Source organism: Limulus polyphemus, unplaced genomic scaffold, assembly GCF_000517525.1.
Source record: "Limulus polyphemus unplaced genomic scaffold, Limulus_polyphemus-2.1.2 Scaffold33, whole genome shotgun sequence".
Taxonomy (NCBI): domain Eukaryota; kingdom Metazoa; phylum Arthropoda; class Merostomata; order Xiphosura; family Limulidae; genus Limulus; species Limulus polyphemus.
The window spans coordinates 837,330-847,175 of record NW_013665643.1 but is presented as its reverse complement, the minus strand read 5'-3'; the positions used below and the strand labels follow the sequence as shown (position 1 = coordinate 847,175).

At 33.6% G+C, this 9,846-nt stretch overlaps 1 protein-coding gene across 2 annotated transcripts in view; it reads right to left on the bottom strand.

The window, feature by feature from the left end:
* LOC106460467 (protein FAM49B-like) overlaps positions 1–3,432 on the bottom strand; it is a 63,726-nt gene extending 60,294 nt beyond the window's left edge. For both annotated transcript variants that reach the window (XM_013920167.2, XM_013920174.2), the window contains exon 1: positions 3,166–3,432. The gene's annotated coding sequence lies outside the window, so the exon portion shown is untranslated. The remainder of the gene's footprint in view (positions 1–3,165) is intronic.
* Between the last annotated feature and the right edge of the window lie 6,414 nt (positions 3,433–9,846).

Below are 9,846 nucleotides of genomic sequence, written 5' to 3'. Positions count from 1 at the left end.
CCACCACGGGTATCGAAACCCGGTTTCTGGCGTTGTAAGTCCGAAGACATACAGCTGTGCCACTGTGGGGGGGGGGCACTTATGTAGGATTTTTTTTATGGTTTTGTGCATTCATTCCTACCTTGCTTATTTAATTTCTGGTATTTCCATCCCTACATCATCCTTATTTTTTATTACTTGTTCTCATATTAGACGTTAAATAATTGTACATTATGACCAGTTGATAACGTTTTTTTAGAAGTTGGAAGAAAATAACAGAGAATATTAATATGTAAAGGACAAATATAGCACTCTGTTTGCGCTATTATACGGTGTTGGTATACGTTACGGAAATAAATACAACGCCACCACCTATTAAAAATTCACCAAATCCCTGGTTTATCAATACTTCTTTTTCATTAACGAAACACAAATGCAACTAGTGCAGAATTTCGAAACCGTTCTGTTGATGCTGTTCAATTAAATGATTAATTTGTTGAATAATCAAATTTCATCACCCAGTCTAAAATAAGTTGGGTTGATGAAAAGACAGGTGTATACAAAATTGTTTCCAAAAAGAAAAAAAGAAGAAAAGAAAAGAAAGTGCACTGAAGAGAGAGAAAGAGAAAGATTGATATCGGTACCGTGTCGTCTTTCACTGCCATATTTTTCACTTCCCTGTTCCAAGGACAACTCATGTGTATGTGAACAGTGCCTTATTTTAATCAAGACAAAAACGTGGTTTGTAACTCTTGCTTTAACTGCGCATGTACCGTTTCCCTCTAGGGATAAATTTAGCGACTGCCATGCTTTTCCCCAGGGTTGTTATACTTACGTCATTAAACAGGCTGTTCTAGCTATATTACTTACGTTCTATTGTTTGAAATCTTTTCCCTAGAGATACGTAATCCCAGCTTTTTATTATTCACTGTATGGTATGTATCGTTGCGTGCCTGGCTTTGCAGTTAAAACTAGTTTCTACAATTATTTATCACAGTAATTATCAACTCTGGTATACCTAGCTCACAAACTTTCAATCTTCTTGATATTTATTACATATGATATGAACCAAATAGGTATAATCAGGTCCTATCAGAGGTTCAGAGATGCCTGGGCCACTTCTATCTTTTGAGGCTCTTGGCTATAGTGAAAATAAAAAATGATGACACATAAAAACAAACTAAAACAATTATTAGCCCAAAAGGACAGTGAACCATAATTTGATTATATTTAATTTGTATATATAACTTGCAGCTCTAAGCTGAGAGTGTGTGAGAGAGTGGAAAGCCTGAGGGTTTATAACACTAACACTCGAGTTTCGTTACCCGCTGTGGGCGGAGCCCAGGTAGCCCATTGTGTAGCTTTGTGTTCAATAACAACAAAACAAACAAGAGAGATTGACGCAAGAAAGCTCTTTATATAAGTAGCAGTTCAATCAACGTATAAAGGATGGCAAACTACATATTTTACAAATTCGTGTGCTAAAAGTTTCAAATAAAAATTTAATTTTGAAATTAGTGGATACCACAGTAAAATGCTAATGTAATGAGTCCAGTTGCGTGTCCAGTGAAGTGTTATGGGGAGACATACCCCACTAAGAGCTCTGCTTCCAGCAGCCCCCTTCATCTGAAATATCAGGATTAGTCTTAAGATTTGAAAATTATTCCTACATTGTGACTCCCTGACATGAGAATGTTAATATTTTTTGAACGGGTGATAAAGTCATACTATGTAAACTATGTAATTTGAGCTAAAAGAAATATATCCAATCAGATGATATCTTGAGTTTTATGGTAACTTGAAACAGCATCACACTGCCGAGAAGCTGTGCAATGAGAGCCAGCCTGAGGTAATTTTGGCTTTTTTTATTATTAAAATGAATGAATAAACACTTGTTAAAAGTAAAAAAGACTATTTCTTTTGTAGCTGATAACACTTGACCCTTCTTCTGCCCCTTCAACTAACTCTTTTCCCCCTTCTGCTCCCACCGCCGATAAAAAAAATCCTATAAACGCCTATGAACAGATCGTAGAAGTTAACACTTCATTACATTATTCAGTTTTCGTCATTAATTGTTGTTCGTTTTATGTTGAATTGTTTGTTTGTAGTTAAGCACAAAGTTATACAATGGGCCATCTGTGACCTGCCCACCACGGGTATCGAAACTCGATTTCTAACGTTGGAAGTCCGCAGACATACGGCTATGCCACTGGTGGGCTTTATGTTGAATACTTCATATTCAGTGGGAAAACGTTTTATATATTAATATTTTACTTATGGATCTCGTTTCTGTGACTCTTAACGTTTCGTAAAATTGAATTCTTAAAACTTGTATTAGTAACAGGAATGGCAAACGACTATTAAATAAATTGCGAGTAGGAAAGAGGGAATAGCAGAATTGAAAATCATGTTTGATTCAGAAAGGTCTGAGGTTTTAAAAAAAATCGAATATCACGAATAATAAAAACGTGTTTTTTTTAATTAGATTTTCTCATACTTTCAATTTAGTAATTACTAGACGTATGTATCGAAATGGAAAGTCATACATGACAGCTAATGCCGTAAATCTATTTCGCTTTTTGTAAAACAAAATAAGATTCAGAAATGCTACTTATTCAGTTTATGGGCCCAATCGCTTTACATTTTTACGAATGAAATGGTTAAGTTGGCCCTCTTTTCAGCACTATAGTATTTCTTCACTTTACGATCTTGCAAGTTTCCCCAGTAATACACTTTAAACAAACTTCCATTGGATGAACGGATCCCATTTCTTATCATCCACTTAGCTGGCTGCTACGCTCGAAACAACTTCTCACACTGTGGATTTGATGTGAATATGTTTCACGTTACACAAGGGCGTGTATTGTTTATAATATAAAATACGTCTTGCTGTTAATAAAACGTTCTTAGAACTTAGTGGTTCTCCATGTGTGTTGATCCTTTGGTTTTTATTTCTACATCAATGAAATGTCAAGACATAATAAAAAATATATACATAGGTATACAATTAAATTATAACTTAGAACTTAAAAGGAGAACACGCCGCTGTTATAAACGTAACGCAACTTCGTGTAGAATATTAATAGTACTTGTTGCAAATTGTTTTCGTTCTACGTGATTACAATTTGATGTTGTAAGCTGAGTTAGTAGTTGCTGTTTTTATCACATTATATAACACCAACTTACCTTCACGTTCTTTGAATATAAAGTAAGACGCAGCGTTCCTTCCGCACCCACGTTACTCTGAGATAACACTTGCCATTTATTTATTAGTGTCTTCGTCTATCACAGCTTATTAGGCACAAAACAACTTCGTGAAGCCACAATGAAATGTTTTTTTTCTATTCGATTCCCAAACGACTAGCTGGAAAAGGAATTGACAATCATCAGTAAAATTTACTTTCAACGATGATGACGTAATTCTTGAATTATCTCCAAATGTTCCTCACTTAATAAGCTTTTAGAACAATAAAAATCTCACGCAATAACTCGTTAGATATATTAGGAACAGCGTGTCGAGACCTACTGCTGCCTACTGTTTTCTTATCAGCATCAGCCTGTGGTGCTACACACGTTCTACGCAACGTCGAGCAAAGAACTTAAAATGCGAAAAAAAGTGAGGCGTTTCCGGGATTTATTCGCTCGTGTAAGAGGAGCTAAAGTGAGGAGTTAGTTTAGCAAAACCTTGGTAGTGATGGCCAACTTTGATCGCCATATTTAGCACATGAAGTTGGAACCACATTATTTTTTGGCACCTTTGTTTTAAGAAGTAAGCCTTCTGAAGATGCTTCATTAATAGCAATTTAGCTATTCTATTTATCTCAATCTTTAACAAGTATAATTTATCACATGATCCTGAAACATTATTTTTATGAAATCACTGTAATCCTAAAATACAATAAAAATCACAAAAACATATACAGTGTTTATTTACAAAAATCTTCACCTTAAGTACTTTCTAATGAATGCGCCACCCAGTGGCACAGCGGTATATCTGCGGACTTACAATGCTAGAAACTGGGTTTCGATACCCGTGGTGGGCAGAGCACAGATAGCCCATTGTGTATCTTTGTGCTTAACTTCAAACAAACAATCTAATGAATGATGCATTATCATTTTAAAACAGTTACTTTTAAAGGGCTTAAAAACGTCCATCTAACCAAATAGCTTGGGCTATGACTTTTACAATAAAAGACCCTTTGAAACGCTCGAGCAAAAAATGCTTTAGCAAATATTTTTAAATGATACAAACCTTCAAAATACTTAGACTAAGAATTTTACAAGGTATAACTCATTTAAAAAGCTTAAATTATGGTATTTCTAAAAAGAATAACCTTTTGAAAATAAACTAAATTAAAATTTTAAAGGATTAACCCTTACAAAACAAAAAGCTGAAATAATGTTTGAAGGAACGGCTTAAAAAATCATTAGAGTTGTTAGCTATATGTTCAATGTTTTAATTTAGATGTTTGTTGTTACGTCATCTTGAAATTTCATGAAAGTTGAGAATCTAGAAGTTTTGTGTAGAAGGTAAAAATAATAATGATATAAATTACAGTGTGAGTTGTATATTATTCAGTGTAAAGTGAAGCAGTGAATCAACGAAGTATTCAGTTCAGTGTTAGTAGTGAGTTTGACAGTGAAAGTTAGTGCCTGTGTTTATTTCTGTCCAAACGTTGCATTTGAAGTTAGGCTTACCACAGTAGCAGTGAACGTAGTTTGTAGTCTGTAGCAAACATTATTTAAGAAATAAATTAATCCTTTGTCGTTACTTGGCCTGGACTTTACACTATTTTTACCAAATAATCCAAAAGAACCTACCCAATGAAAGAAATGTCATAACATTATCCTTAGGTTTTAAAAAAGACCAACTTTAAATATTCTGTTATTTTTGTAATAAACTAAACAATTATTAACAGATGTAAAGCTTTAGTTGTTTAGGCATGCACGTGGATAAAATTATAATGGTCGAAGCTATATGGTAATACCATTCTTACTTCAGTGCACAACTAAACTTTGATCATGAGTCACGCGGGAATTTGTCATACTAGGCCTTGTGAGCTAGAGCTGTATGAATGCTACTGTAATGGCTGAGCCCTGATAACAACAATGAAATACCCGGATGCTCACTTTGGTTTTACTGAATTAGTAAAGCCATGAGGAAATATACTTGAAATAGGCTTTATAATATACATTATTCACTAGCACATGAATACAAGTACAAGGAAATCCTGTACTGTAAAATAATAATAACAATGCAGTAATGATAATTGGTTGATCATAGTGATATAGATAGATAGCTAGACAAGAGGTAATACAGAAACTCTTTACATGACCAACCACAGTATTTTATGGATAACGTTATTATTTTGTTAAACACTAAATCAAATTTGAAAACACTATTTCAAACTGCATTATTTAGTTTTATTGCAGTTTAAAGGGTATCCATGATATAGGTACTTCAAAAACTACCATGTGTTGCTACTGTTCCAACATTGGGCTAGTCCAGACCACATAATGATAACAAATTAATTAATTTCTTCCTTAGCATTTCTACAGGTTTATACACTTTGTGATTTGTAGAACTATATTTACAAATGATGTTCCAACGGAATTACCACGCTAACTGTACTCGACTAACGTAAACTAAACTCAGTTGTATAATTTCAGGGTTGATGATCAAGTAAGTAAATATACGCGATAATTAACACAGATCCTAATGCTCCACTGAAAACAAAAACGCCAACTCAATGTTTCTCTGATTCCTTGAAAGCTTAGTCAGCTAATTAATTGGCTCATCCGTATTTATCTACTCTAGCCTCTCGATACTCTTCGAATTTACAAGATTCTTGACGTCAAGTTTAAAACTATCTAGGCCTACTTCCACAAATTTACATGATCTTAACGTCATACGCCCTCTAGATAACAAACAAATTACATCGAATATATAGAGCACAACAATATTATATTAAATTCATCATCCAAAAATCAATACGTGTCATATAATAGAATGAGTCTAATTTATCTATCTTTAACGAGCAAGTAATAATTGAAAGGCCCATGTGAAAATATTTTAATAAATAATTTAAGATGGAATTATTCTATAAAAAAGTAAATTACACTAATGTTAGATGAGCTATTGCCGCGAAATAAATCCTTTGACTAAAAGATTTAATAGCCTACCAACTTGTTTTACGTAAAATAACGTCGAAAGGTACTGAATACCGAAACTTATTTTTTAGCCAGTACTAATAACGGGGCTTATTTGAGCTGCCATGTTATTTTTTATGTTTACACGTAGATTTCTTTTCCTTTTTTCAAAAATAAGTCCACTTCTCCCAGCTGAGTACCTCTACTTTTTATTTTAGAGAATTTCACTACTGGTTATATTTCTGTTTATTTTATAGTTACAATAAGAATAAAAATAACAGATATAAAAACTGTTTTGACAAAACTATAACATCATGCAAAAATTGTGTCTTTCTAGTGAGATTAATTTTATTATTTTACTAAATTAATATAATGTTTTTTAGTTATTAATGCGAAGTTGAACATTTCAGCATCAACATTACGAGCAACTAGAAATTACGTTTTATCCTAAAAAGGTTTGATGACCGCTAGGCCTAGGATTCGACCACTTCCTTGAAACGTCATCCAATAGGACAAAATTGTGTGAAGAGCAATATACACGTGACACCAACCATAACAAAACAAACATTTAAACTGTTATAAAAGGTTGTCCTTACGACCAGCCGTTGCTCAGAGGAGCAGTGAACTTTTCTGAATGTGTGTTTTTTTCTTCACAATTATATAATAATGAACGCAGGTTGTTACTCCTTTAACGTGCATGAGGTGGAAAATAAAAACTGTAACAATCCTATACTATACCGAAAGTGTAACTATCTATCTATGATCAGTGTAACATAAAAAAAATAGCATTGAATGAGGCATTGGTTGAAAAATTATTTTCTCTATATTTGTAAACAAAATTCATATTTCAAAAGTTTTCCTCCATTTCGATCTCAGGTCCAGTCTTAAATTACTCAGTTGTAGGGATAGCTCTTCTATCAAATGCTTCAAACGACATCAAACTATCTTCGAAGAACAGTTTATTGCATTTAGAACTGCAGTGACGTTTAAAGATAAAATGTATATCCTAATCTCTTATACATATAAAATACGACAATCGACCACCTAGTTTCGTTATAGAAGTTGTCCTTCTGCATTTTTACCAAAATACTTTATGGAAAAGGTCTTTTTTAATTATTTTCATATTTTGCTTCTCAAGTCCATAATACCTAATTTTATTCTTCTTTTTTTTTAACCATTTCTGTGTAATCTCGCAGACAATGTACATGTATATATAAAGTAGTGAGCTATATTTCGAAGGGTTGTAAAAACTGCGTGCGACACTGAAACATATGTTATGTGTTTTGATATTGTTGTTAGCCGCGGCAGAGGGGCTCATAGAATGGCTCCGAGTTTTTCAAGTACAAACATTTAGCTCCGTCATATCTTGACCGATTTGAGATCTGATTACAGTCAGGGGCGGATGGGGACACCGAGACACAGGGCAAAATCCCTGTGGCGCCTGGGCCAGTGGGCCGATAATCTGGTTATACTGTTTCAGTGCTACTGACTAACCTACCTTATATATATATCTCTATACATATGTATATAAAAATATTTATTTATATCATCCCGATTTTTGAGTATTTGCACGGGCCGTTTCAGGCTCCCAATCCACCCTTGATTACAGTTTTGGACTCGGAAGGTCAAACCCTTTCAATTGATATATTTAACCATGCCCAAGGTCTCATAGATTAATTTACTCTAATCTTGCCTAAAGGAATTTCAGTTTGAGGGTAGGCTCGAAGAGATCCTGATGAGTAATGAAATTGAATTAGTATATGCGCGCCTCACGCTTGATATTGCCGGTGCAAAAAAAATGTAGCTAATAAAAATGGGAAAAAATATCTCCTAGATTAATTTACTCTAATCCTGCCTAAAAAAAATTCAAGTGTTTGGTCAGTTCTTTACCCTCAGTTTTGTAACAGACGAAAACATAAAACTACTTAATATAAAGCAATATGTGCGTCCCACCGGTAGCAAAGGTAATTTCTAATTTAAATTTGAAGGATAATATGATGCTTAAATAAAGACTGTGTATTTTGGAAGCGATGACCAATATATTTTGTCACTGAAGTTATACAGGCCTGCAGTTTCAAAATAATTATTTGTAGTCGGTCTTACCAAATTTTAATGATTTTTATGACGATCGTATTCTTTCATATTAGCAAATATACAGATATAACTACAGCTAAGGGATTCGAAAATTTGTGAAAATAAACTTACAAAGAAATCTGTATAAAATATTAGACGTTTAATCGAGACAAAGAAAACGAATTGTTATAATAAATATTACATGCCTGCCCCCCCCCTCCAAGTGGCACAGCGGCATGTCTACAGACTTACGACGCTAGAAACCGGGTTTCGATACTCGTGGTGGGCAGAGCACAGATAGCCCACTGTGTAGCTTTGTGTTTAATTAGAAACAAACAAACAAAATTACATGCCATTTCTCAATTACGTGAGTGACGAGCTGCGTTTATCATCCTAGATGTTAATGTATAAATATTAGGAAGACGTTTAAACAGAGCTTTTAAACGAATTTTAAACAACCAAAAATACTTAACACTTAAATTAAAATTATGGGTATGTGTGAACATACAGTGATGAATATTGGAATTTGGCAAAACAAACAAACAAAAAAAGATTAAGTGCGTTTCCTGGCTTTAGTCAGACGACACAGCTCACTCGCTGTCAACATGAATTTATGTGGATACCAGATGCATAGTTTCAACTATTGTCATCCTTTCATATAATAGTTCGTATTTTCGACCGACATGAATTTTCGCTTAGCAAATAAGTCATTCAAACCATAAACTAATTCATATTAAATGAAAAGAGATACTCAGTTTGTTGTGTTGTTTATATCAAAATATATTTTCTGAAAGAGGAATAAACATTTGTTTGATGTTGTTGTTGTTTTATTTTCATACAAAAGATATTAATTATCATTAAGTTATAACTAACTGGGGTAGTAAGGCTATTAAATTATCATTGATTTTTTAAAGAAATATTCTACATGCTTATAGTCAGACATTATCTTGGATTTGCTGGTTATTGATTTGACAAAATAGTTGAGTTGAATTTCTTATGGATTTACAGACGTGAAACGTAATAATATTGCTTGGTTTGCATAATTTGTTAACTCATTCGATTGTTTCTATAGTGGTTATGATAATCCAGAAGGTATCTAAACTTGCAATTATATGTCTATTGGGTTTTATTTAATTAAGGGCAAAAACAACCAGCGATACATATAAGTTAGAAATAATTTGAAAAAGTAGAACTGAAATAATAAATATTATTAATCAATCAGGTCATTCAAGAGAGACCTTTGTATGTAATAAATCTAAAGACAAACAAATGAATGTTATAAATGATTAACGCCACATCACTCCAGATTATAAGTTTATTTGTTATTGTTGCCTTGTTTCATTACGATCTACAATTGTTCCGTAACAGACTAAAAATACTAGTATTACACGTGGGAAACTGTGAAGTTGAGTACCCACATCTGCTCCGCATTTAAAATAAACTTTCTAGTTACATTCAACGTGTGAGGCCTATGAATAGAGAATAAATCTTGGTAGCTGTGGGTCGCGGGTTCGAATCCCAGTTACACCAGACATGCTCGCCCTTTCAGCCATGGGGGTGTTATACCGTGACAGTCAATTCCACTATTCGTTGGTAAAAGAGTAGCCCAACAGTTGGCGGTAGGTGGTGATGACTAGCTTCCTT